The sequence below is a fragment of the Cervus canadensis genome, chromosome 33, assembly GCF_019320065.1.
Source record: "Cervus canadensis isolate Bull #8, Minnesota chromosome 33, ASM1932006v1, whole genome shotgun sequence".
In the NCBI taxonomy this organism is placed as follows: domain Eukaryota; kingdom Metazoa; phylum Chordata; class Mammalia; order Artiodactyla; family Cervidae; genus Cervus; species Cervus canadensis.
Window position 1 is genome coordinate 37747571 of NC_057418.1, and position 27368 is coordinate 37774938.

Sequence of the window (27368 nt, forward strand, 5' to 3'; positions counted from 1 at the left end):
TACAAGGAAAGAGATACTATCATTTTCAATACCTCACTGAAAAAAATGGTATTATGAAAAGCAGTCTTTCAGCAAGAGAAGGTAACCTAGAGGAAGAAACAAGACACAAGAAACAGACAGACACAGAAAGCGGTCAAACTCGAGACGGCAACACAGCTCTCCACACGGCATCAGCCTCCTGAAATCTTCCTTCCTGTCCGTGTAGAAATAGAGACGTGGAGCGGCCTCAGACCTTCTCATTAAAGTGTATGCACCGTGTAACCAAGCGTGTAAGTCACAGTGCATGTACCATGTAACCAAGCATGTCAATTACAGTGTATGTACCGTGTAACCAAGCATGTAAATTGCCGGGAGCCATTGTGGGAGATCCCACCCATGACGAGGTCATGAAGAAAATACCTAACATGCAAGACCGTTCAGGATACAAGGGACCCTCCAGGTTGGCCCCGGCCTCTACCCCACCCTGTATCCTCCCCCCTTTTCTGCTGTTGTTCTTGTTTGCCCTGCTGCAGATTCTTGTGTTGCCTGCTGAGAGCTCTCCTGCTCCTCTTTCACTGAATAAAGATCAACTTAAAACCCTAATTAATAAATCTCCTGGATGCTGGTACCCTATGAAGGGGCCAGGGATGAAGGAAATTCTTCAATTCAAACCCTTTTGCTGGCATTCTGGCTTGTTTGATAAATGTGTGCTCTCATTGCAAAAAATGCTCATGATTGTTCTAAACATCCTAAGCACAGTACGCTAACAAAAGAAACTATTAAGCGTAGGTCCCTCCGCAGGGTGAGAAAAGCTCCACAAATATAATAGCCACAAATGTGCCTAATAGAAAATAGTTTAGATAGAGATTAGCTGGTGACTTCCTGCAGGTAGTTAACTTTTAGACTAAGAGCCTGTTTTGTGCTATATCTGCTGTTTTTGCAATTCTTTGCATTTCTGTTCGCAATAATGTAATCCTATCTAGTTCCCATAGAGATGACGCCTAATAGAAAGAAAATAGATTAACCACAAAAAAGACAGGGTCGGCTACTGAAGTTGCTTAAAGTTACACCAGGTGTAAGCCATAAATTGTCAACAGGCCTGAAAGCCAAAAGATATTATACATAGAGATTAACCATAAAAAAGGCCCTAATAGGCACAGAGCCCTTTGGGGGGTGAGGAAGCCCTATTAGAGAATACAAAAAATATTGTTTTAAAAGTGGTTATTGGATCAACGTTTGATTGATGTTAATGTGCTGAGGTTGTGCAGTGGAAACTGTTGTTAATATAGTTAAAGATATAGTAAAATAAGAGTTTAGCCCTAGTGTAAAAACAATAAGATAATTGTTAATTTTAACCAGGAGTGCTAAACAGGGGATCCCTCACCAGAGCTGCAGTCTTTGTGTGCTAAACTTTTTAGATAAATTTAGCTGAGAACTTCTGCAAAAAGACTGACCTTTGTGTTAACAGGATTGTATTTCTACTATGTTATAACCTGCTGTACCGTGAGACTGCCACTTTTCTGTTTTCTGCTAAGCTCAAGGCCAAAAGATAATGTACAAAAAAGCTACGGAAAAGACTCTCATAAACAAAAAAGTATGCAGAGAACACCTGGCTTCATGAAGGACAAGCTGATGTAATGTTAAACTAAGTCTGTGTGCTTATCTGCCCCTTAGAAATGTACCAACTTAGGGTATAAAGGCTACAGTGAAAAATAAAGCGGGGCCAGACTGCTGCACATCCCGGTCTGCTCTCTTTCTCTCTCTCTCACTCGCTGACGCCGTCCATCCTGAGGGTTCCCCTGGATCCTGCTGGGGCTGGACCCCAACAGTAAATTACAGTGTATGTACCGTATAACCATCAGATCTTCTCATTAAAGTGTATGTACTGTGTAACCAAGCATGTAAATTACAGTGTATGTACTGTATGACCATCAGATCTTCTCATTTAAGTGTATGTACCATGTAACCAAGCGTGTAAATCACAGTGTATGTACTGTGTAACCAAGCATGTAAATTACAGTGTATGTACCATATAACCATGGAGAAGGAAATGGCAACCCACTCCAGTACCCTTGCCTGGAGAATCCCATGGACAGAGGAGCCAGGTAGGCTACAGTCCACGGGGTCGCAAAGAGTCGGATAGGACTGAGCGATTTCACTCACTGTATAACTAAGCATATAAATTACAATGTTAAGGGTAATAGTTAAAACAGGAACTACATCCTTCAGATTCCAACCAACACTGAGAAAAATATTTAAAAATCAAACTTGCAGAGGCAGAAAGGGAAACAAAAGAATCAAAGTGCGATATGAAAAACAGCAAAATTCACTTGTAGACATTTTATATCAGTAGCCCAAAATATCATGAATGTAAATTCTCCAGTTAAAAGGCAGTAACTATGAACTTAAATTCAGCTAGAGAGATTGAAAGAAAACAGATGAGAAAATTATGCCACATAGTTATTAACAAGTATAAAGTTTGTCTAGTGCTGTTGATGTAAAAGAAAGCTAATTTAACTCCAAAAACATAAGTAGGGAATAAAATTTAATGAAAAATAATAATACAAAGCAAAATCCTTGGGAAGATCACAAGCTTTACGTGCAAACTGCATCAGATGCCTAACGCAGAAAACTGGAAGGGCTACAAGGAGACACTGAAGCAGCAGATTTTAACTCACCCCCATCATAAACCCACAGATCAAAGGCAAATATATGTAAGTTTTAGAAGATCTGAAAAGAAGCATCAAATTTGATTCAAAGGATAGGACATAACAGATATTAAACAGAATCCTGTAGATATAATTCATGCATATTTCTTCCAGAAACACATGGACATCTTATGAAAACTGACTGGGAAGCACACTATGCCAGGGGCTAGGTCAATATCAAACAGATCATAACCTTTGGAAATGATTCATTAGAAATCACATTTGGAAACATTAAAAAAATGCATTCCTAAGTAATTCATTGACTACAAAGGAAATTGTTATAGAAATTTTTTATATAATTAAAAATTAAATAAAAGAAGTACTTCATGCCAAAACTGAAACAAAACTGGTGTTTGAGAAACTTGTAGCTTTAAATGTAAATGTTAAGAGAGAAAAAAAGTCTGAAATAAATAAGGGAAAGATTCAACACAATAAGCAATAAGCTTAGAAAAGTACAAATGAATGATACTAAACGTAGAAGGAAAGGAAAAAAGACAAGAGCAGAAACTAAAGAATAAGGTAAGAAATCCAAGTGCGGCCAAAGGCTGCTCCGCCGAAATGACTAATGTTGCAATGCCCTTCCCTGCAGCAGCCCCACCTCGGACGGAGCAAGGACAGCGGCAAACATCCCTGAGACAGCAGCAGACACCCGAGGTCAGCTCAGAAGGATTCGTCCCTCTGCCTCCCGGTAGCTCCACGAACTCCCTCTCTGCGAAGTCCCAAACTCCACCAGGACTCAACACACTTCCTCTCCCACCAAATCTGAGAGAGTAACCACCACCTGTCTATTCTCGATTATGTCTGTGGTATACAGCATGCAGGCTCCTATGCCTTTAAAAGGAAAGCTCGCTAACAAGTGAGGCAAAATTCCAGGTTAAAATGGTCATAACAGGTTAAAAGTTCAGGTATGGAGGTACTGGCAGGAAGTGTACTGATGTGTAGATTTATTTTGAAATGCATCAAAAATCAGATGAGTGCACAAAAAGGAAGATAGATGGATAGTTATGAGATAAAGTAAATGTGGTAAAATATCAATCATAGGATCTAAATAGTGGGAATTCAACTGCTTCTGGCAAACTCTCTCAACTTTGATTATGTTAGAATAGATTCATAATAACATTGGACAGCGTAGCAGCCTCTGTCTTTGATGAAGGTATCTGGTTACCCACTCTTAACATACTCTCAAAGCTTTGATGAAAATCAATTATTTTAGGCTTAGGGTTTCCATAAAAGAAATGAAAACTTTATCTTCTACTTTCTGTGTAATTTGCCACAGAGCCTCAGATGGGGTCTGTCAACACAGACAGTATTACTTGGCTGTCACTCATCACAACAGTGCCCAGGGGTTCCATGTGACAATGACCACGCTACAGTGGGGCAGACTGTCCTGCGGCAGCCAACAGTGATTATATAAACGTGTGTCAACATTAGCTTGTGAGTCAAGCCACTGCAGGGCCTTCCTCAGGTCCGGATAAGCGCTGGTTAGTTAAAAACCACGTGCTAATAGTCAGCATCCATTCGTGGGGTCTCTCTGGAGGGAGGAGGAAGTTAATGTTGAGTGACTTCCCGGTGAACCCGCAGCCACCTGGATAAAACCACCACCCTGCAGGCTGGAGCAGCAGCAGTGAGAGCCTCTCCCACAGATGGGCACACTCGCCGGCCCCCCCTCCCCAGGACAGGGGCAGCGGACCCCCTTCTCAGCTCAGTTCTCTTCAGTCGCTCAGTCGTGTCCAACTCTTTGTGACCCCATGGACTGCAGCACACCAGGCTTCCCTGTCCATCACCAGCTCCTTGGAGCTTGCTTAAACTCATGTCCATCCATTCAGAGATGTCATCCAACCATCTCATCCTGTTGTTTCCTTCCCCTCCCACATTCGATCTTTCCCAGCATCAGGGTCTTTCGATGGGTTGGCTTTCACATCATGTGGCCAAAGTATTGAAGCTTCAGCATCAATCAATATTCAGGACTGATTTCCTTTAGGACTGACCGCTTTGATTTGCCTGCAGTCTAAGGTACTCTCAAGAGTCTTCTTCAACACCACAGTTCAAAAGCATGAATTCTTCAGCTCTCAACCTTCTTTATGGTCCAATTTTCACATCCATACATGACTACTGGAAGAACCACAGCCTTGACTAGACAGACCTTTGTTGGCAAAGTAATGGCTCTGTTTTTTAGTATGCTGTCTAGGTTGGTCATAGCTTTTCTTCCAAGGAACAAGCGTCTTTTAATTTCACGGCTGCATTCACCATCTGCAGTGATTTTGGAACCCCCCAAAATAGTCTCTCACTGTTTCCATTGTTTCCCCATCTATTTGTCATGAAGTGATGGGACTGGATGCTATGATCTTAGTTTTTTGAATGTTGAGTTTCAAGCAAGCTTTTTCACTTTCCTCTTTCACTTTCAAGAGGCTCTTTAGTTCCTCTTCACTTTGTGCCATAAGGATGGCGTCATCTGCCTATCTGAGGTTGTTGATATTTTTCCCAGCAATCTTTCCAGCTTGTGCTTCATCCAACCCAGCATTTTGCATGATGTACTCTGCATAAAAGCTAAATAAGCAGGGTGACAATATACAGCCTTAAATTACTCCTTTCCCAATGTGGAACCAGTTCGTTGTTCCATGTCTGGTTCTAACTATTGCTTCTTGACCTGCATACAGATTTCTCAGGAGGCAGGTAAGATGGTCTGGTAGTCCCATCTCTTGAAGAATTTTCCAGTTTGTTGTGACCCACATAGTCAAAGGCTTTAAGATAGTCAATGAATCAGAGACATTTTTTTTTTGAACTCTCTTGATTTTTCCATGATCTAACGGATGTTTGCAATTTGAGCTCTGTTTCCTCTGCCTTTTTTAAATCCAGCTTGAACATCTGGAAGTTCTTGGTTCATGTACTGTTGAAGCCTAACTTGGAGAATTTGGGGCATTACTTTGCTAGTGTGAGAGATGAGTGCAATTGTGTGGTAGTTTGAACATTCTTTGGCATTGCCTTTCTTTGGGATTGAAATGAAAACTGACCTTTTCCAGTCCTGTGGCCACTGCTGGGTTTTCCAAATTGGCTGGCATACTGAGTGCATCACTTTGACAGCATCATCTTTCAGGATTTGAAATAGCTCAACTGGAATTCCATCACCTCCACTAGCTTTGTTCAGCGATGTTTCATAAGGTCCACTTGACCTTGCATTCCAGGATGTCTGGCTCTAGGTGAGTGATCACACCATTGTGATTATCTGGGTTGTGAAGATCTTTTTTGTACAGTTCTTCTGTGTATTCTTGTCACCTCTTCTTAATATCTTCTGCTTCTGTTAAGTCCATACCATTTCTGTTCTTTATTGTGCCCATCTTTGCATGAAATGTTCCCTTGGTATCTCTAATTTTCTTGAAGAGATCTCTAGTCTTTCCCATTCTATTGTTTTCCTCTATTTCTTTGCATTGATCACTGAGGAAGGCTTTCTTATCTCCCCTTGCTATTCTTTGGAATTCTGCATTCAGATGGGTATATCTTTCCCCTCCTTCTTTGCTTTTTGCTTCTCTTTTATTCTCAGCTATTTGTAAGGCCTTCTCAGACAACCATTTTGCCTTTTCGCATTTATTCTTCTTGGAGATGGTCTTGATCACTGCCTCCTGTATGCACCTCCATCCACAGTTCTTCAGGCACTCTATCAAATCTAATCCTTTGAATCTGTTTCTCACTTCCACTGTATAATCGTACGGGATTTGATTTAGGTCATACCTAAATGGTCTAGTTGTTTTCCCTACTTTCTTCAATTTAAGTCTGAATTTGGCAATACGGAGTCCATGATCTGAGCCACGGTCAGCTCCTGGTCTTGTTTTTGCTGACTGTATAGAAATTCTCCATTTTGGGCTGCAAAGAATATAATCAATCTGATTTCGGTGTTGACCATCTGGTGATGTCCACGTGTAGAGTCTTCTCTTGTGTTGTTGGAAGAGGGTGTTTGCTATGACCAGTGTGTTCTCTGGGCAGAACTCTGTTAGCCTTTGCCCTACTTCATTCTGTACTCCAAGGTCAAATTTGCCTGCTACTCCAGGTATCGCCTGACTTCCTTTTTGCATTCCAATCCCCTATAATGAAGAGGACATCCTTTTTGGGTGTTAGATCTAGAAGGTCTTGTAGTCTTCATAGAACCGTTCAACTTCAGCTTCTTCAGCATTACTGGTCGGGGCACTTGGATTACCGTAATATTGAAGGGTTTGCCTTGGAAATTAGAATAGAGATCATTCTGTCATTTTTGAGACTACACCCAAGTACTGCATTTCAGACTCTTCTGTTGACTATTAAGGCTACTCCATTTCTTCTAAGGGATTCTTACCCAGAGTAGTACATATAATGGTCATCTGAATTAAATTCACCCATTCCAGTCCATTTTAGTTCACTGATTTCTAAAATGTTTATGTTCACTCTTGCCATCTCCTGTTTGACCACTTCCAATTTACCTTGATTCATGGACCTAACTTTCCAGGTTCGTATGCAATATTGTTCTTTACAGCATCGGACTTCACGTCCACCACCATCACATCTACAATGGGTGTTGTTTTTGCTTTGGCTCCACCTCTTCATTCTTTCTGGGGCTATTTCTCCACTCTTCCCCAGTGGCATATTGGGCACTTACCAACCTGGGGAGTTCATCTTTCCAGATAATTTTTTTTTCCTTTTCATACTGTTCATGGGGTTCTGAAGGCAAGAATACTGAAGTGGTTTGCCATTCCCTTCTCCAGTGGACCTCATTTTGTGAGACTTCTCCACCATGATCCGTCCTTCTTGGGTGGCCCTACATGGCATGGGTCATAGTTTCATTGAGTTAGACAAGGCTGTGGTCCATGTGATCAGTTTGGTTAGTTTTCTCTAATTGTGGTTTTCATTCTGTCTGCCCTCTGATGGATAAGGATAAGAGGTTTGTGAAAGCTTCCTGATGGAAGGGACTGCCTGTGGAGGAAACTGGGTCTTGCTCTGATGGGCAGTAAAGTAAATGGTAATCAAATTTCTGTTGATGGGTGGGGCTGTGCTCCCTCCCTGTAGTTTGGCCTGAGGCCAGACTATGATGGGGCTAATAAGCCCTCCTTCAAAACTATGATAGGGGTCATAAGTCCTCCTTATTTTAACATGCAGCAGCTCCTAAGACGGTTGTATTTAGTGCCCCGACCCTGCAGCAGGCCACTGGCAACCCACCACTCCACCAGAGACTCCTCGACACCCACAGGCAAGTCTGGCTCAGTCTCTTGTGGGGTCACTGCTCCTTTCTCCTGGGTCCTGGTGTGTACAAGATTTTGTTTGTGCCCTCCAAGAGTCTGCTTCCCCAGTCCTGTGGAAGTTCTGTAATCAAATCCCACTGGCCTGCAAAGTCAAATTCCCTGGGGGTTGTCAGTCCCTTTGCAGGATCCCCAGGTTGGGAAATCTGTTGTGGGTCCTAGAATTTTCACAACAGTGCAAGAATTTCTTTGGTATGATTGTTCTCCAGTTCGTGGGTCATCTGCTCGGTGGCTCTATGGTGGGGTAATGGCGACCTCCTCCAAGAGGACTGATGCCACAAGTCACGCCTCCCAGGTCTGCTGCAGCCAGAGCCCCTGTCCCCACAGAAGGCCACTGCTGACCCATGCCTCCACAGGAGACACTCAAAGGCAGGTCTGGCTCAGTCTTCTTTGAGCCCTCCGAGCATCTCTGATGGGTATGAGGTCTGATTCTAAATGTGATTTCGCCCATCCTACCATCTTGCTGGGGTCTCTCCTTTGGCCTTGGATGTGGGGTATCTTTTTTTGGTGGGATCCCACATTCTCATGTTGATGGTTGTTCAAACCCCCTTCTGGATGCAGGCAAACAGGACTTGGACCATCTGAGTGACTGACGGGTTGTCGGCAGAACTGAGACTCAACCCCAAGTGGACAGCCAGTGTGCCCCGGACCAGAAGCCATGACCATTGCTCATGAGCTTGTAGGAAAGGCAGGTCTCTGGCCCACCCAGAGCCACTGAATTAGAACTGCCTCTTCCAGATCCCGGGTGCTTGCAAGGTGCTGACATCTGAGAAGTGCTGGCAGACCCAGCCCCTTAACCACGCCACTAGAAATGGTGTGTGGGCAAAACCAGCTGGCAAAGCTGACTCAATAGGACCGCAGGCCCGCCCCCGGAGTCTGGATTCAGTAGGACTGGGTGGGAGGGGTGGGTAGGAGGAGCCTGCATCTAGTAAGTTCCCTCCCATGGGAACGGCATGCCATCCAGGGGCCACACCCGGAGAACTGCTGCTCAGCGGCACTGCCTCCCAACACGGCCTCGGGTGCTGTGCCCATGCGTCGGACAAAAGTGCTACTGACAGCGTCCCAACTGTTAAACCGACGGACGATGCTTCCAGAAATTAACTCCATGGTGCACATTTGCACTTGTTTATAACACTATCCTGTTTTCAGTGGAATTGCAATTTCTCTGCAAATATGCAGTATTTCATCTGACCTAAAAATTGAAATGCTGCACCTTTACAAGCTGAACCTGGGGGACGTCCATGCACTAATTTTTCCATTTTAATCAGGATTCCTTTGCTTGGAGAAGACTGGCACACGTCAGGACACAGGTAATCTCCAGGAAGACGACCATCAGAATGCATGTAATGATCCTGTGTGCTGTCACAACCCTCTGCCTACATAGCACTGAGCAACTGCAAGCTCTCACGGTTCACACGCTGACGGGACCTGAAGGAAGCGATCAGAAGAGAGAGTCCAGGGGCCCTGCTGGTGCCTTGCTGCTGTTCTGTCGCTCAGTTGTGTCTGACCCTTTGCGACCCCACGGACGGCAGCACGCCAGGCCTCCCTGTCCTTCACCATCTCCTGGAGCTTGCTCAAATCCATGTCCATTGAGTCTGTGATGCCATCCAACCACCTCATCCTCTGTCGTCCCTTTCTCCTCCTGCCTTCACTCTTTCCCAGAATCAGGGTCTTTTCTAATGAGTCAGTTCTTCACATCAGGTGGCCAAAGTGTTGGAGTTTCAGCTTCAGCATCAGTCCTTCCAATGAATATTCAGGGTTGATTTCCTTTAGGATGGACTGGTTTGATCTCCTTGCAGTCCAAGGGACTCTCAAGAGTCTCCTCCAACACCACAGTTCAAAAGCATTAGTTCTTCAGTGCTCATCCTTCTTTACGGTCCAACTCTCACATCCATACATGACTACTGGAAAAACCATAGCTTTGACTAGATGGACCTTTATTGGCAAAGTAATGTCTCTGCTTTTTAATATGCTGCCTAGGTTTGTCATAGCCTTTCTTCCAAGGAGCGAGCGTCTTTTAACTTGGTGCCTATCTTAATGGAATTTTAATTTGGTGCCTATTTTAACAGTAAAGAGTAAGTGACTTTTCCAAGTGTCTGAATTTACCCTCTCTAACTCCTGCCTCCCCTTGTAACTGCTGAAGCTCAAAGATGTCAAAACATCTTTGTTTTGACAAAAACACAAAAGCTTCATATGTGCCATATGAAGAGCAAGCCTGCCTGAATGAAGGAGAGATGCAGAGATTCCAAGAATTAAAAGAAGCAACAGGACCAGTGAATTTGCAGAATCATGTTCACAGGACAAGAATGCAGCTGGTACAGGTAAAGATAGGCAAAGTAGGTAAAAATACAGCTATTATGGGCTAGCTGTATACCTACAGTTACCATCTTCAAAAAGTACACCTCTTTCATACTAAAGAATCCACCTGCAGTGCAGGAGACCTGGGTTCAGTCCCTGAGTAGGAAGATCCCCTGGAGAAGGGAAAGGCTACCCACTCCAGTATTCTGGCCTGGAGGATTCCACAGACTATACAGTCCATGGGGTCGCAAAGAGTTGGACACGACTGAGCGACTCTCACTTCACTTCACACTAAATCTTGTGGTACCTGCATCAGTTGATTGTTCAGAAGTGGAGTGAATACCATGGGCCAGGGGTGTTCCTTCTACCTGGGACACACCAGGAGAGAACGAGATGCTAGCACACGTGGGATGGCGGGATGAGGAGAGCCGTTAACAAACTGAGTTCTTTAGGCCATGCTTGACTGCAGCAGCCGCAGAAACGGGCGCTCAGCAAACAAGCTTGCGGAAGACTGTTAGGTTTGACTCGAGGATGTTTATAGGTGAGGACGCTGTGGCCACGTCAGCAGGTCACTAACAAGGAGGGTGGCCTCGAGACCTTTTCCTCAGCTCCTGACGCGTCCACAAGCGCCACTGATAATATCTGCTCAAATGTTGTTGATTTAAGAGGCCAGTAATTCAAAGTGACCCAAGTATTAGTAATTCAAAGTGACTGAAGGGTTAGTCAGTAGTCGGCCTGGAACAGCTACAGGTGAGACTATTTCAAAAGAAGTTGAAAGAACACAGATTCAGGACGAGCTGAAGTGGAATCCACAAAGTTGTGTCACAGCTGACAGTGGTGAAACGTGTGGAGGGAAAGACAACACCTCTGAGAACGTGTGCTGTGTGATGCTGGGGGCGCTTTGCCAGCAGGGACTCTGCAGAAGGTGCGGTGAGCTACGCCATCTCCGCGAAGTGCGGGGCTGATGGGGAACTTACCAGCCTGGTTTCCTGACTGTCCGCAGGGCGATGGAGTCTGGGGGAGACACAAGCTGAGCACTGACTTCCTCCTGGTAACAGCTCAGCAGCTGAGCTTTGCCCGGGAAGCTTTACTGCAGCTGTTGAGCTGACAGTGCAGACAGTTTTCTGAATGAGAACTGCTTCCCACCATGTTCATCAAACCCTGAAGGACTGTGCAATTAGCTTGATACTGGGTCTTAATAAATCTAGCCTGAAATTACAGGGAAAAACAACACTTATGGGCCAAAGTTATGCTGCGCTAAAGTCATTCTGATGACAACAGATGCCTGCATCAAGTGACAGAGAGCCCGTCTGCTCCCTGCTGTCAGAGCCCAAACACCGAGACAGCGCTCCGCTCCCGTAGGCTTGAAGCAGAGAGACTTCCTAAGCTCAGCCCACAGGAGCAGCCCCAGCAGTGTTTTTCAGGCCTCAATGCAAGGGCAGGAGAAATTTCCACATTTCAAAGTCCATTCAGCTGCATGTGAAGAGCTCCTGCCTAACCTTCAACTGAAGGTGATTAATCTGCTCACTTAATGAAACATTAACAGACAAATATCAAGAGTAAAATCTAATGGAATTCTATGACTACTTGCCAAGCGATGAATATGCTCAATTAAAAGCAAATGCTTGTGGGTTGATATCAGTGTTTGGTAATACCTATCTGGGTGAAAAGACATTTTTAAAGATGAAATACGTAGAATTTCATAACAGATAAGCATTAACAGATGAACATTTGCAATTAATTTTGATATAAGGAATGTTAACTTTGAACTCCACATTAAAAAAAAATTATGCCTCCCCGAAATCTTATTTGATTCTTCTCATCTGCAGATCCTGTATTACAACAAAAACTGCACTCAATTTTACAATTATATTTTGAAAGTCACTGGTGAAAACACTGCTGAGATCTATTTCCTTTCTTCTTATATAAGTACATACATAACATCCTCAGTTCTCCTCCTGGCTCACACCTAAAATATTTTCTTTCTGGCCCTTTACCAAAAAAAGTTTTCTAACATTTGCTCTAGATATCATCTTAGTCCCCAAATTATATTTAGTGTGTTTAGGTAATGCCTCTATCTGTCATCATCATCTGTGTGGATGAATGGATAGATGGATAACTTCCTGTTTTGCAGTCTTAACACAATGATCCATGGCTGTTAGTTTACTGCTGTCAGTGAAAGGGACGTGGAGCCGTTCTGAAATGCCAATGCTGGGAAAAGCAGGCCCTGGTCAGGGTTCCCCACACCCACATGACTACAGGTGGCAGTTTACATTATTTATTACAAGGGCTTTCCAATCCAAATTACAGCAAAAACAGCTTTGCTGAGCACATACAAAATATTACGCTAGTTCATTCTACATAGAGAAGCAGCAGGAGTAACACAATACACATTTTAAGACTGCCCTTCCAACGGCGGCTCAGATGGTAAAGAATCTGCCTGCAGTGCAGGAGACCCAGGTTGGATCTCTGGGTCAGGGAGATCCCCTGGAGAAGGAAATGGCAACCCACTCCAGTGTTCTTGCCTAGAGAATCCCATGGACAGAGGAGCCTGTCTCCTCTGGGGGTCATGGGGTCACGAAGAGTTGGACACGACTGAGCGACTAACACTTGCACTTCCCTTTCCAATGGCAACAGCTCATGGTTTTGTCAAACTACGATGTCTTCTCATCAAATGTGAAAAATCTACACCCAGAACACTTGAAAATGTAGTTAAGTATCGTTAATCCACCCAAATAACTAAGTCTACTTTTTTCTAACCCAATACTTTGCCTTTAGACAACAGAATGGTATTTCAGCTTAAAATGTAACTGAAGTAAATTCCTAAATAAAATTTAACTGTTGTAATGTTTAAAGAGCTCCTCACCCTGAAGTCAGCAGCCCAGCACAATGTCATTACCCCCAGGTCTACAAAGGGAACTTTTCTTTAAGAAACTGATAATAGAAATGCAAACACAAGTGGATTCTCTACTCTCAGCTGCTCAAACTTCCAATGGGAGTTTGAGACAACTTTATAAATAGCCATTTCTGCTGTAATATATCATTGTTAAGTTAACAAAGCAAGACATTCTGTTGCTTCAGTCTTTAAAAATTATGACATTATCCAACACTAATTCTTCTACTCCTGGCTGCTTATTTTCCCTGACAGAAGACAAGAACAAACATCAAGTTTTAGTCATTAGCAGTTCGCACCCAATTTTCAACTGTGGCTTAAACAAAAAACAACAACAACAAAACCAACAGGAAGCTTTCACAATAAAGGAGTTACCCTATCTTTCTGAAACCAGCAATTCCACGGAATCACTACCCAAGGGTCAAGCCACTGGGGGTCTTTTAGTTGCTCTGCCCAAGGCGTCTATAAGAAGTATTGTTGTTGTTATTTAGTCCCTCAGTCATGTCCAACTCTTTGTGACCCCATGGACTGTAGCCCACCAGGCTCCTCTGTCCATGGGATTCTCCAGGCAAGAGTACTGGAGTGTGTTGCCATTTACTTCTCCAGGGGATCTTCAACCCAGGGATTGAACCTGCATTTCCTGCATTGGTAGGTGGATTCCTCACCCGCTGAGCCACCAGGAGACCCATGAGAGGTTTTATGTAAGGCACTAGCTTTGTGTTCTGCTTCACAAAGTCAATCAATTTTTTAGATTGTTTTAATATAGGAAAGACAGAGTCAAAAAAGAGAAAGTCCACAAAATAGAAGCATAATCACAGATCCCAAAGGAACTTCAAATTGTGTTATTCCTTTTAGCTGCTCTATTTCAGAGGAAGCTAAAATTAGTAAGGCAAAGAAGTGTGTAATATAGCTAACAAGAGACCACCAAGAAATCATACTGGCTTTCCAGACTACACAAAAGCAGGTTTTAATTATGTTATTTAAAACTTGTTTAAAGGCAGCAAACATGAGCATTGCAACATTGCAATGCAACAGAACCATCTGTCTATTTTTGCCTTTTTATATATTGGATATAAAGACTTGAATTGCCTTTGATTTTATATTAACAGAAGGTCATATTCACTGTTTCAAGAGAAAATATGGAAAAATCAGTGTCTGCCTAGTAAGCCTGATATAGTCTCTTCCTCTTAAAACAAAGTATGTTATGAGACAGGAAAGAGACCATGTAAAGAACTAAGAAATGAGAATGCTAAAATATGGACAAAATCACCACCAACTCTGAAGAAAGTGGAAAAAGACTGAGAAAATATATCTTCACAAAATAAAGAATGTTAAAAAATACAAAAAGATGTTCTGATTGTTTACTGTTGTCTTACAAGCTACCCCCAAACTTAGCTGTTTAAAATAATGCCTGTTTTCTCATAGTTCAGGGTTCTCAGGGCCGATGAGCAGACGCTCCCGCAGATGGAGCAGGACTGGACGGGGCTCTGCGGGCCTCAGAGAGCACAGGCACCTGGTGGAAACCATCATGAGAGCGCGCAGATTCATAAGGAAGGGACGGACACTCGCCTCTTCTTGAAAGAAGCATCAAACAACGTGTAGCCATGTTTTACAATTCTAGATTCAGAATCCACTGTTCATTCCCTGATTAGAATTTGTCCACTTTGACATATTCATATATATTCAGAGACAGCAACTTTCAGAAAATAACCAGGCCTAAGTAGGAATAGCTAAGAATAGAATATTATACTTTGATCAGTACATTACTTATAAATGAGGTTCTAAAGGACTATCTCTAACAGTGAAAGGCAAATGAGAAAAGGAAAGATATACCTATCTGAATGCAGACTTCCAAAGCATAGCAAGGAGAAATAAGAAAGCCTTCCTCAGTCATCAACACAAAGAAATAGAGGAAAACAATAGAATGGGAAACACTAGGGATCTCCTCAAGATAATTAGAGATACCAAGGGAACATTTCATGCAAAGATGGGCTCAATAAAAGACAGAAATGGTAGGGACCTAACAGAAGCAGAAGATATTAAGAAAAGGTGGCAAGAATACACAGAAAAACTATACAAAAAAGATCTTAATGATACAAATAACCATGATGGTGTGATCACTCACCTAGAGCCAGACATCCTGGAGTCTGAAGTCAAGTGGACCTTAGGAAGCATCACTACAAAGCTAGTGGAGATGATGGAATTCCAGCTGAGCTATTCCAGCTGATCCTAAGATCAGCTGTGAAAGTGCTATACTCAGTATGCCAGCAAATGTGGAAAACTCAGCAATGGCCACAGGACTGGAAAAACTCAGTTTTCATTCTAATCCCAAAGAAAGGCAATGCCAAAGAATGCTCAAACTACTGCACAATTGCACTCATCTCTCATGCTAGCAAAGTAATGCTCAAAATTCTCCAAGCGAGACTTCAAGAGTATGTGAACCAAGGACTTCCAGATGTTCAAGCTGGATTTAGAAAAGGCAGAGGAACCAGAGATCAAATTGCAAACATACACTGGATCATAGAAAAAGCAAGAGAATTCCAGAAAAACATCTATTTCTGTTTCATTCACTACACCAAAGCCTTTGACTGTGTGCATCACAACAAATTGTGAAAAATTCTTCAAGAGATGGGAATATCAGACCACCGTACCTGCCTCCTGAGAAATCTGTATGCAGGTCATGAAGCTACAGTTAGAAAAAAAAAAAAGAAGCTACAGCTAGAACTGGACATGGAACAACGAACTGGTTCCACACTGGGCTCCAAAATCACTTTACTTTCTTGGGCACTTTACTTTCCTTATGCCTTACATAAAACCAAAATCACTGCAGATGGTGACTGCAGCTGTGAAATTAAAAGATGCTTGCTCCTTGGAAGAAAAGCTATAACAAACCTAGACAGCATATTAAAAAGCAGAGACATTACTTTACCAACAAAGGTCTGTCTAGTCAAAGCTATGGTTTTTCCAGTAGTCATGTATGGATGTGAGAGTTGGAATATAAAGAAGGCTGAGCACTGAACAATTGATGCTTTTGAACTGTGGTGTTGGAGAAGACTCTTGAGAGTCCCTTGAACTGCAGTGAGAGAAAACCAGTCCATCCTAAAGGAAATCAACCCTGAATATTCATTGGAAGGACTGATGCTGAAGCTGAAACTCCAACACTTTGGCCACCTGATGCAAAGAACTGACTCATTGGAAAAGACCCTGATGCTGGGAAAGATTGAAGGCAGGAGAAGGGGAAGACAGAGGATGAGATGGTTGGATGGCATCACCGACTCAATGGACATGAGTTTGAGAAATCTCCAGTAGTTGGTGATGGACAGGGAGGCCTGGCCTGCTGCCGTCCATGGGGTCGCAAAGAGTCGGACACGACTGAGTGACTGAACTGAACTGATCTTTAACAGTCAATGTGGTAGAAATGGAGTCAGTCATTCATTTGTGGAACTTCTTACCGTACATCAAGGGTCAGTCCTTTTTGCTGGTCCTGTCTAGAAGATACAGATGCAGCAATAAAGAAGCTGGGCATTGTCTCTGACTCAACTCTGTGAGAAATCAGGAGCCCAAAGCACCGGGGTGCAGCAGCGTTCCACCAGAGAGTCCTGCCCAGTAGCTTCTGACTGTTACGTCGGATCTACCTGACAGATACCTAATGAAGACCTGAAGGCCAGCTGGCAATCCACACACTCTGATAGCTGACAAATTCCAGGTCTAGATAAGACTCATTTATTTCAGGTTGAATAAAGAGAAAGAACGGTAAAATCAACACCTTCACAAAGAAAAAAATTCTATACACACCCACTCAGTTGGACATAAAATTTTTAAATGCAAAATAAAAATATAATCCAAATATATTCCTCAGTGTATTAAAAATCAATACATTAAGACCAAGTAGGGTTTATTCTAAGATTAAAGATAGGCTTTAAAAAAGAAAAAAAAATTATCATTTCAATAATGCAGAAAGAGCGTGTGTTAAAATTTAGGATCCAGGTCTTCCCTGGTAGAGCAGTGGATAAAAATCCAACTGCCAATGCAGTGAACGGTTTCAGTCCCTGGTCCAGGGAGATCCCACATGCCACGGAGCAACTACACCCACGCTTCACCACTACTAAGCCCACTCCCTAGAGCCTTCAGGCCACAACTACTGAGCCCACACATCTAGAGCCTGCGCCCAATGACCAGAGGAGCTGCTGCAGTGAGAAGCCCGTGTGCTGCAATGAAGAGCAGTCCCCACTTGCCACAACTAGAGGAAGCCTAAGCACGGCAATGTAGAGAACCCAGTGGAGCCAAAAGAAAATAAACAAAAGAATTTTTTTAATTTAGCATCAGTTCAGTTCAGTTCAAGTCAATCGCTCAGTCGTGTCCGACTCTGCAACCGCATGGACTGCAGCACGCCAGGCCTCCCTGTCCATCACCAACTCCTGGAGTTTACCCAAACTCATGTCCATTGAGTCGGTGATGCCATCCAACCATCTCATCCTCTGTCGTCCCCTTCTCCTCCTGCCTTCAATCTTTCTCAGCATCAGGGTCTTTTCCAATGAGTCAGCTCTTCACACCAGGTGGCCAAAGTATTGGAGTTTCAGCTTCAGCATCAGTCCTTCCAATGAACACCCAGGACTGATTTCCTTTAGGATGGACTGGTTGGATCTCCTTGCAGTCCAACGGACTCTCAAGACTCTTCTCCAACACCACAGTTCAAAAGCATCAATTCTTCAGCACTCAGCTTTCTTTATAGTCCACTCTCAAATCCATACATAACTACTGGAAAAACCATAGCCTTGACTAGACGGACCTGTTGGCAAAGTAATGTCTCTGCTTTTTAATATGCTATCTAAGTTGGTCATAACTTTCCTTCCAAGGAGCAAGCATCTTTTAATTTCATGGCTGCAGTCACCATCTGCAGTGATTTTGGAGCCCAGAAAAATAAAGTCAGCCACTGTTCCCCATCTATTTCCCATGAAGTGATGGGACCGGATGCCATGAACTTAGTTTTCTGAATGTTTAGTTTTAAGCCAACTTTTTCACTCTCCTCTTTCACTTTCATCAAGAGGCTTTTTAGTTCTTCTTTACTTTCTTCTGTCATAAGGGTGGTGTCATCTGCATATCTGAGGTTATTGATATTTCTCCCAGCAATCTTGATTCCAGCTTGTGCTTCTTCCAGCCCAGCGTTTCTCATGATGTACTCTTCATATAAGTTAAATAAGCAGGGTGACAATATACAGCCTTGACGTACTCCTTTTCCTATTTGGAACCAGTCTGTTGTTCCATGTCCAGTTCTAACTGTTGCTTCCTGACCTGCATACAGGTTTCTTAAGAGGCAGATCAGGTGGTCTGGTAGTCCCACCTCTTTCAGAATTTTCCACAGTTTATTATGATCCACACTGTCAAAGGCTTTGGCATAGTCAATAAAGCAGAAATAGATGTTTTTCTGGAGCTCTCCTGCTTTTTCGATGATCCAGCGAATGTTGGCAATTTGACCTCTGGTTCCTCTGCGTTTTCTAAAACCAGCTTGAACATCTGGAAGTTCACGGTTCACGTACTGCTGAAGCCTGGCTTGGAGAATTTTGAGCATTGCTTTACCTAGCGTGTGAGATGAGTGCAATTGTGCGGTAGTTTGAGCATTCTTTGGCATGGAGCAGTGGCTGCAACTGCGCAGGAGCAGCCGAGAGGCGCCACCCCATGTCCAAGGTCAGGGGCGGCGGCTGTGCTTTGCTGGAGCAGCCGTGAAGGGATGCCCCACGTCCAAGGTAAGAGAAACCCAGGTAAGACGGTAGGTGCTGAGAGAGGGCATCAGAGGGCAGACAGACTGAAACCACAATCACAGAAAACTAGCCAATCTGATCACATGGACCACAGCTTGTCTGACTCGATGAAACTAAGCCATGCCGTGTGGGGCCACCCAAGACGGTCGGGTCATGGTGGCGAGGTCTGACAGAATGTGGTCCCCTGGAGAAGGGAATGGCAAACCACTTCAGTATTCTTGCCTTGAGAACCCCATGAACAGTATAATTTAGCATCCATTCTTAGCAAACAAGTAAAAGGGAACTTCATTTGACAAAGAGTAATTTTTAAAAGCAAAGATAATTTCAAAAAGCTACAACAAACATCAAACTTGATGAAATGCTGAAAGCTTTCTCTGTAAGATTGGGAAAAAGATCTCACCACTTACATTCAACATTTTGCTAGAGGATTTAGCCAGTGTAGTAAAAAACAACAATAGATAAAAGTAGTGATGAGATTTTAAAGAAAGAAATAAAACTGTCATCATTCAAAGATTATGTGTAATAAGAAATAAAACCCTTATTATATGATGCTGAAGAACAGAATCTACTAATATATTTTATAATAAAATGGTTGGCATGATTTCTGAATATGAAATCAATATAGAAAAATCAATTGTATTTCCACATATGAACAAAAATATTAAAAATAAATTTTTAAAGACATATTTTTAATAGCATCTGAAATGTCAGGTATCTAAAAGAAAGTTAACAAAAGTATGTAAGACATTTTACACAGAAATTTATAAAACACTGAGATAAAATCTAAATAAATAGAAAAGAATGGCAGGTTCTTGGATCAGAAGAATTAATATTGTCAAGATGTGTCCCCAACTAACCTATTAATTCAATTTCAGTTCAGTTCAATTCAGTCTCTCAGTTGTGTCCAACTCTTTGCAACCCCAAGGACTGCAACACGCCAGGCCTCCCTGTCCATCACCAATTCCCAGAGCTTGCTCAAACTCATGTGTGTTGAGTCGGTGATGCCATCCAACCATCTCATCCTGTCATCCCCTTCTCCTCCCGACTTCAATCTTTGCCAGCATCAGGGTCTTTTCCAAAGAGTCAGTTCTTCACATCAGGTGGCCGAAGTATTGGAGTTTCGGCTTCAGCATCAGTCCTTCCAATGAATATTCAGGACTGATTTCCTTTAGGATTGACTGGTTGGATCTCATTGCAGTTCAAGGGACTCTCAAGAGTCTTCTCCAACACCACAGTTCAAAAGCATCAATTCTTCAGTGCTCAGCTTCCTTTATGGTCCAACTCTCACATCCAGGCAAATACCCCACAGGTATCTTTTGTGTAGTTTAATAATATTATTTAAAATTCATGTTAAAATGAAAGTGACAAATCATACCCAAGACAGTTTTGGGACTTCCCTGGCAGTCCAGTGGTTAAGACTCTGCACTTTCACTGCAGGGAGTGAGGGTTTGATCCCTGGTCAGGGAACTAAGATCCTCAAGCCCCTTGTCATGGCCAAAACAGTAAAGAAAAAATACAAGCACATGCCCTTCACTTCCTGCCCTAGTTGCCTCAATGCAGAAATCTGTTCATGTGTGTAATGAGACGCGTGGCAAGGCAGCCTCGTTTGTAACAATCAAAACAGAGGAAACACACTGCATGCCATGTATTTCAGAAACAAGGAATATACATGTTTTGGGGGTGCATGTTTTTAAAACTAAAAATAAATACAAGGGGGTGATGATCACAAAAGTTAGAATAATAAATATATTTTTGGAGAAATGGACACAGAACCTACTGGTACAATGTTCAATGGTAAGTCATTGTAGTGTACGCACTTGTTTTATATACATGTCTTCAATATATTATATTTCACAGTTACAAGAAGAGTGGAAAGAGTAATAAAAATGCAACTAAACCTCTCAGTGAAACAAGACACCACTTACAAACAGTGGGGAAACTCAAGCCAACAATAAAAAGCTTAGTTTTTATACCCTGCAGCTGTTCCCGCTAAGTTCACAAAGGCACCACGTCCACGGTCATCGAAACTCCTCTATTGTTAGAACCTATTGCTTTATAGTTCTGCCACATCCCAAATGTCATGCTTTAATTAAACAAGAATGCTTACTAACACCACACCAATATGACAGTACTTGGAAATGTTATCTAATAAAATACTGGAATAAAATAAAATAAAGTACATTTGGAAATTAAGTGTCAAAATTATTAGTATTTCCATAAGAGTATTCACTTAAAAAAATCAAGGATGCCATGTGAATAAAAATATTCAGTGAAAGAATCATCTGCAAATTGACAGCTTTTTTCATGCTAACAATATATTCTTAGGAAATCTAATAGAAAAATAGACTTCATGGACTATTTCAGTATCATAAAATAAACATAAATATGCTTATATGTTTATTATATACTTATCTATATCTTTGGCCACCTGATGTGAAGAGTCGACTCATTGGAAAAGACCCTGATGCTGGGGAAGATTGAAGGCAGGAGGAGAAGGGGACAACAGAGGATGAGATGGTTGGATGGCATCACCGACTCGATGGACTTGAGTCTGAGATGGTGAAGGACAGGGAAACCTGATGTACTGCAGTTCATGGGGTTGCAAAGAGTTGGACATGACTGAGCGACTGAACAACAAAATTATAAGCATCTTAAATAAATAAAATAAAAGTAAATAAAGAATAAACTTAAAATTTGTGAAAGTGTATATATTTTAAATAACTTACAAAGAGACACAAAAGCAGGAAAGCATATCAAGTTTTTGAATGAAATCTTCAAAATTATATGGTTCTCAGTTCACTGAAAATTGATCTATGAACTGAATGTAATCCAAGTCAAGACCTAAATATGAATAAATAACTCTGACATTCAGCTGAAGAAATAAATCACAAGAGTAACTCAGAGGAAGATAGCAGAGAGATAAGAAACTTGAACTTCTGTCCCTCCATAAAGGCAGTGAAAAGTTGGCATGAGAGGACAGAATTAGCTTTTTTTTTTCCCAGAAGTCTCAGAATTAATCAGAGGTTGCAGGCACCATAAAAGCATTTACTCAAGAGAACAGCCAAATCTCAGTAAGAACCACAGGATTTCTGGGGTTTGACTCACCTCAGACCCACTCCACACCCCTTGCTCAGTGGCAGCCACGACAGTGATCCGCTGCACGTCCTGGACTGGATGGGGCAGAGCAGGCCTCGTATATAAGAATCTGAATCACTTATTTGACCTATGTGACGTCTCCCTGGAAGCCTGGCTCCAAAGCCTTGCCTCTGCTTTACCGGAGGCAGTCTGATCCAGGGTGGAAGCAGTTGTCCACAGCTGACACAGGCCAGCACTTTCGTTGCTGCTGCCTGGGTCATAGGTGACATTTGGAGCAAACGTTCACAAACGAAAAGCCTTGGGGGGAAAGGCTGGAAAATGAGACATTGTAGGAGCCGCAGCAGCTCTGCTGTGGTCCTGGGGATTGAGCACTCCATGAGCTCACCCGGCGCCGGGTACAGGCTCAGGAAAGGTTCAGAAAGCGCCCAGTTCTCACCCGTGGCTGACCGCGAGGTTCAGTGAAGGGGTGGTGGGTAAGACAGAGCCGTGCGCTGCTTGGCTGCATGTGGAAGATGTGTACACGTACACACACACACACCCCTCCTCTTCAAAGACAGGAAAATCATTTGGTTCCAGACATTTAAGGAAATCCTGTTTAATCATTAGTTGACAACCAGGTCAACTGGCTGGAGACTTCAATGGCCATAAATGACAAAAAATACATACAAAATTTTCACTCAGAAGGTCAGCAAAGGACAGATAAAGATGCCTGCTGTGAGGAGCAATGTAAAATCATCCCGGGAAATGGAGAGAATCTGGTTTCTAGAGGGATCACGTTATAATGTTCATGTAACCCATTTTCAACAACGAAAAAAGTATGAGTCTTGCAAGGACACAATAAAGAATGACCCATTCACCGAAAAAGGAGGCAAAGAGAAACTGTCCCCAAGGAAGCACACACAGGACTTTGTAGACAAAGACTTTCAACAGGTCCAAGAAGCAAAAGCAAAAGAAACTATGCCTAAAAGGCTAAAGGAAAGTTTGAGGATAAGGTCTCACCAAATAGAGAATATCAATAAAGAGTGAGAAATTATAAAGAGAAATTCTGATGTTGAAAAGGACAATAACCAATATGAAAAACCCAGAGGGACTCAATAGCAACTGATGTAGGCAGAAGCCACCAACTTTAAGCCAGGGCACAGCAGACAGAACGTGGACACAACAGAGTGTCCACCCGAGGACTGGAACGACCAAAGCGAAGAAAAAGGGACAGAGCCTCAGAAACCTGTGGGCACCATCAGGTACACCAACACACACACACACTGGGAGCCCCAGAGGAGAGGAAAGAAAGAGGCAGAAAGAATATTTCAAGAAATAATGGCTGGAAAATCCCCACATCTGATGAAAACCATTATTCCACATATTCAAGTAGTTCAACAAACTTCACATGGAATAAACTCACATATCCACACCTAGACAGATGAAACTATCCAAAGATAAAAATAAATCTTGAAAGCAGCATGCGAAGACTGACTACACCAAACTGGGCACCCATGTACGGGAACTTGATGCCAACATCAAAGCTGAACACCAGAAAAATGAGAGTAAAAGCCAGTATTTGCAACAGGATCTCACTTTCCTGTGTATATGCTCATGTCTATGTGTTACATACACATATATGCATACATACATGCATAGAAAAGTCTCCAAACATGCCAACAGCAGTTAGCTCTGGGTGTGAGCACCGAATGACTGAGTTTTTCTCTTTTCCTTTTCTTTGTTCACTTTGTTTAATTCGTGTATATTTTCTATTTTTCAAAATAATATATATTGTTCCTTTAAAAGTGGAAATGCATTAAGAGGTGATATCAATTCTTAGGTAAAACAAATAATTCCACCAACATAATATTTCTGGGTATCTGTATGTTAAATGTTTCATAAAATGATTTCATGTTCTACAAATTCTGAGAATAGATCCTTCTATTCATTATGGGCAAAACACACGTGTTAAACCAGAGCAGTGAGCCATCTTTTAATTTCACTCTGGCATGTCCTTCAGTAGGTAAACCAAAGTGGTGAGTTTTGGACAAAGCCTGTTGATATGGGCCCCATCTTAGAAATTCAGGGAGGTTACCACCAGCACATTTTCAATGAAGTCTGCGAGCTTTGTATGTGGAAAATTTTGTTATTATACCTTTTCCTTTGGCATTCTCTGTTCTTAAATAACACTTATCCCTGAATGCAAAAAGCAAGTTGCCATATTTTTATTGTTCACAGACCGTGAGCACTGTGCCATGACTAGTAATAATAGAATTATGTGTAATAGGAATCCTATGTGTTGAGGACAACTGCAGCACTGCAACTTATTTAGAGATAGAGTTTTCAAGTCGGGCTTATAAATCATTTACAGAGAAGCTGAGCGGGGCTGAAGCTGCCGTCCAACCGTCACATTCCTCAGACGTGAGCGCAGAGTGGGGGCAGCGCGGAGCGAGCGCGGAGCCGGGCCGCCAGACCGTCAGGAGCTGAGCTCGCCCTCGCCAGATATTAGATCAACAACCATTAAACATAATACGAACCATCTTCCGTGGCCAGGGCTCAACAGCTGCGTGTACAAACAGCTACAAATACGTCCCGGGAGGCTCGGGGCCCAGCCCGCCTCCGGCCGCGCTGAGGGGCTCCTCGCCCCGCGCCTCCGGCCGCCACGGGGCCCCAGTTCCTGCACCCAGATGGACAGGCATGTTCGTTCCCCATGAACCGCACACACGCTGGTCCCCACGCCGGCCTCATGGCACACCTCCCCGTGTGGCTTCTGGGGGAAGGAAGTGGCCTAGCGCGCAGAAACCCAGGCCGGGCTCTGGGGTGGGGTCTGTGGCTCGTTCATCCCTCGCGTGGGGACCCGGCCCTGGGCTGTGTGACCCTGGGGTTCCCTGCTGGTGAAGAGGAGCTCTGTCCTGAAGGAGGCCAGAGGTCAGAGGTCACACCTCCCCGGTCCCCTTACCACCCCTTCCACCTATTCTGTGAATCCGATAGAAATAATACATCAGTTACTGAAAGGGTGAATTTTAACACTCTGAGACACAGGTCTAAATTCTATGATTACAGAATTACTTTTCCGAGATGTGTCACAAACCTCCCTAAAACACAGCACACATCACACACACACACACACACACACACACACACACACACACGACTTTTGCAATGCACACCAAAAGCCCCTGCTTTCATCAGCGGCCCTGACACTGCCCAGTGTTATCTTGGTTTTTTGACATTTACTGTCTGTGTTTTTCCCTAGATTAAGTTTCAGTGATGACAAGGATCCATCACCCTGTCCATTACTGTTCATGACACTCGATAATTCTGATTGAACGAATGCATGAGCGGGTTACACCTGATACATAAAATTACGTTCTCTTTACTGTTTCAATAAAAGGGGGCTGCTGCTGGTTCCCTTGGGTCAGTTTTCACACCCTCATCTTTACACATTTATGTGAGAGAGTTAGGAAGCAATGATTTTTTTCTGCAGTTAACAGTGACCTTCAGCCTTCATACATTTTCCTGCTCAAGCCCATTTTGCCGCTTCCCTCCTTGGACCAACAGAGACCATCTCAATGTTACAGTTTAGCAGGAAGACAAGCATGTAACACACCACGTCGTGAAGCCCTTGGCTCTCCAGTGAGTCTCAGTTCTAACAGAGGCAGACAGAGTAAGATCCTGGTTCACCTCCGAGCCGTGGGAGACGTGCCAGGGACGCTCTCCGGCCCCCCGTGCAGCCCCACGCACGTGGCATCATGCATACACGCACTCGCTCAGCAGCGACTCTGGTCTGTCTTCCCTGAAGGACCTCTGTCATGTTTCCTCACTGTTAAGCGCCTTCTGAAGACCTTCCCCACCTTGGGGAACCCGCCACCTGTCACGTCTCGCATCGGCCGTGAAGCCCAGGAGGCAGGCAGGCCCCCAGCGCCCTGCTCAGGGGGTGCAGCCCTGCCCGACAGCCTCGGTGCAGGCATCACAGGAGACGTCAGTCTGGATGTCAGCTGCAGCTGGGAGCAGTGCTCATCACCAAGTCTGGTCTATTTTCCTATTTTTATTCCTATTTTCACGAACTGAGGATTTAACTCCACGGCCAACCCTTCAGCAGAACACCCAAGCTTGCACAGTAATTATACTCAATTACCTTTAAATTTTGTCAACTTTAGTCATATGAAATTCACAGCTTTACATGTTTTCAGTTTTTGATGTGATAAATGTGTTTTTGTCGAGGTAGATGAATAGAGTATGTGCTTTTTACAGTTTAACTAAAGTAAGAATTTTAGGCTCTTACTTCTGACAATGCCTTCAACCTAGGCCCCCAGGACCAGGAAACGTCAGGAAAAACAGATGTCAAGGATGAAGGTTCACCTTGAAGGACAGTCATCACTGGATCCGTATAACCACTGGGCCATCTAACTGTTGATACCAATTCAGCAAATATTTTTGAGCATCTGTGGTTTCTGCCAAATAACATGCTAGAGTCTAGGGCTATAGAGTTCACAGGGGATGACAGCATGGAACAGAAACAGGAAAGGAAGTTCACCGGTCTTTAAAGGATCTAGGAGACAGGGCATAATCCCCACCCAGGAGGAGATGGGACCCCAGGGGAGGACACCGTGGGGAGGTCGGGTCTTGAAGGGCAAGTAAGAATTAGAGGAGGGAGACAAGTGGAGAGAACTTTTCCAGAAAGAAGAGCTGGCCCAGGGCGGGGGCACAGCCGCGTGAGCGCACAGCCTGTGAAAGGGTGCGGGATTCAGCACGTTGGGCAAAGACTTTTGGAGGAAAAGCACATGAGGCTAGAGGAGCGAGTGATAGACACATGTGAGCTTTAGATCCACGCCCAGGAGCGACAGTTGTGGCTAAACAGGAACTCATGGAGAATGCGCCTACATCCAGAGAAGGTCCCCGAGAGAGTGACGCCAAGGGGAGTCCAAGGGTTTCCTACAGACGGCAGGCTCCCATGCTCAGAGACAGAAAAGCCAGAAGCAAACGGTGTGTGCTGAGATTCCACACCTGGGCATCCCAGAGGAAAGAATGTTCATCGAGCCACATGGGCAGGAGAGACGTTGGGGTCCGTCTGTTACAATGACACTCGCAGGAGATGACAATCCCAAAGTACTGGTAATGGGTCACCAGCTGGCAGTGATTCTCCAGATTGACTTCACGTGTGCAAGTTTGTGTTTCCTATCTAACTGCCCCAACGGGAACCTCAGGGACAGGATATATCCACGTCCTTCAGGACAAACATGAACACAAGTGGTAGGAGTGGGCATCCTTACGTCTTCCTAATCTTAGGGGGAAAGTATCCAGTCTTTCAAAACTAGCAATGATGTTGGCTGTGAGTCTTTCATAGATGGATTTCTATCATTTTGAAGTTCTTCTGTTGTTTGACTCATTCATT

The 27368-nt window shown here is 43.5% G+C and overlaps 1 protein-coding gene across 2 annotated transcripts in view; it reads right to left on the reverse strand.

Moving 5' to 3' along the window:
- The window catches only part of WDR27 (WD repeat domain 27), a 140806-nt gene that overhangs the window by 14217 nt on the left and 99221 nt on the right, over positions 1-27368 (reverse strand). The gene's annotated exons all lie outside the window — the stretch shown is intronic.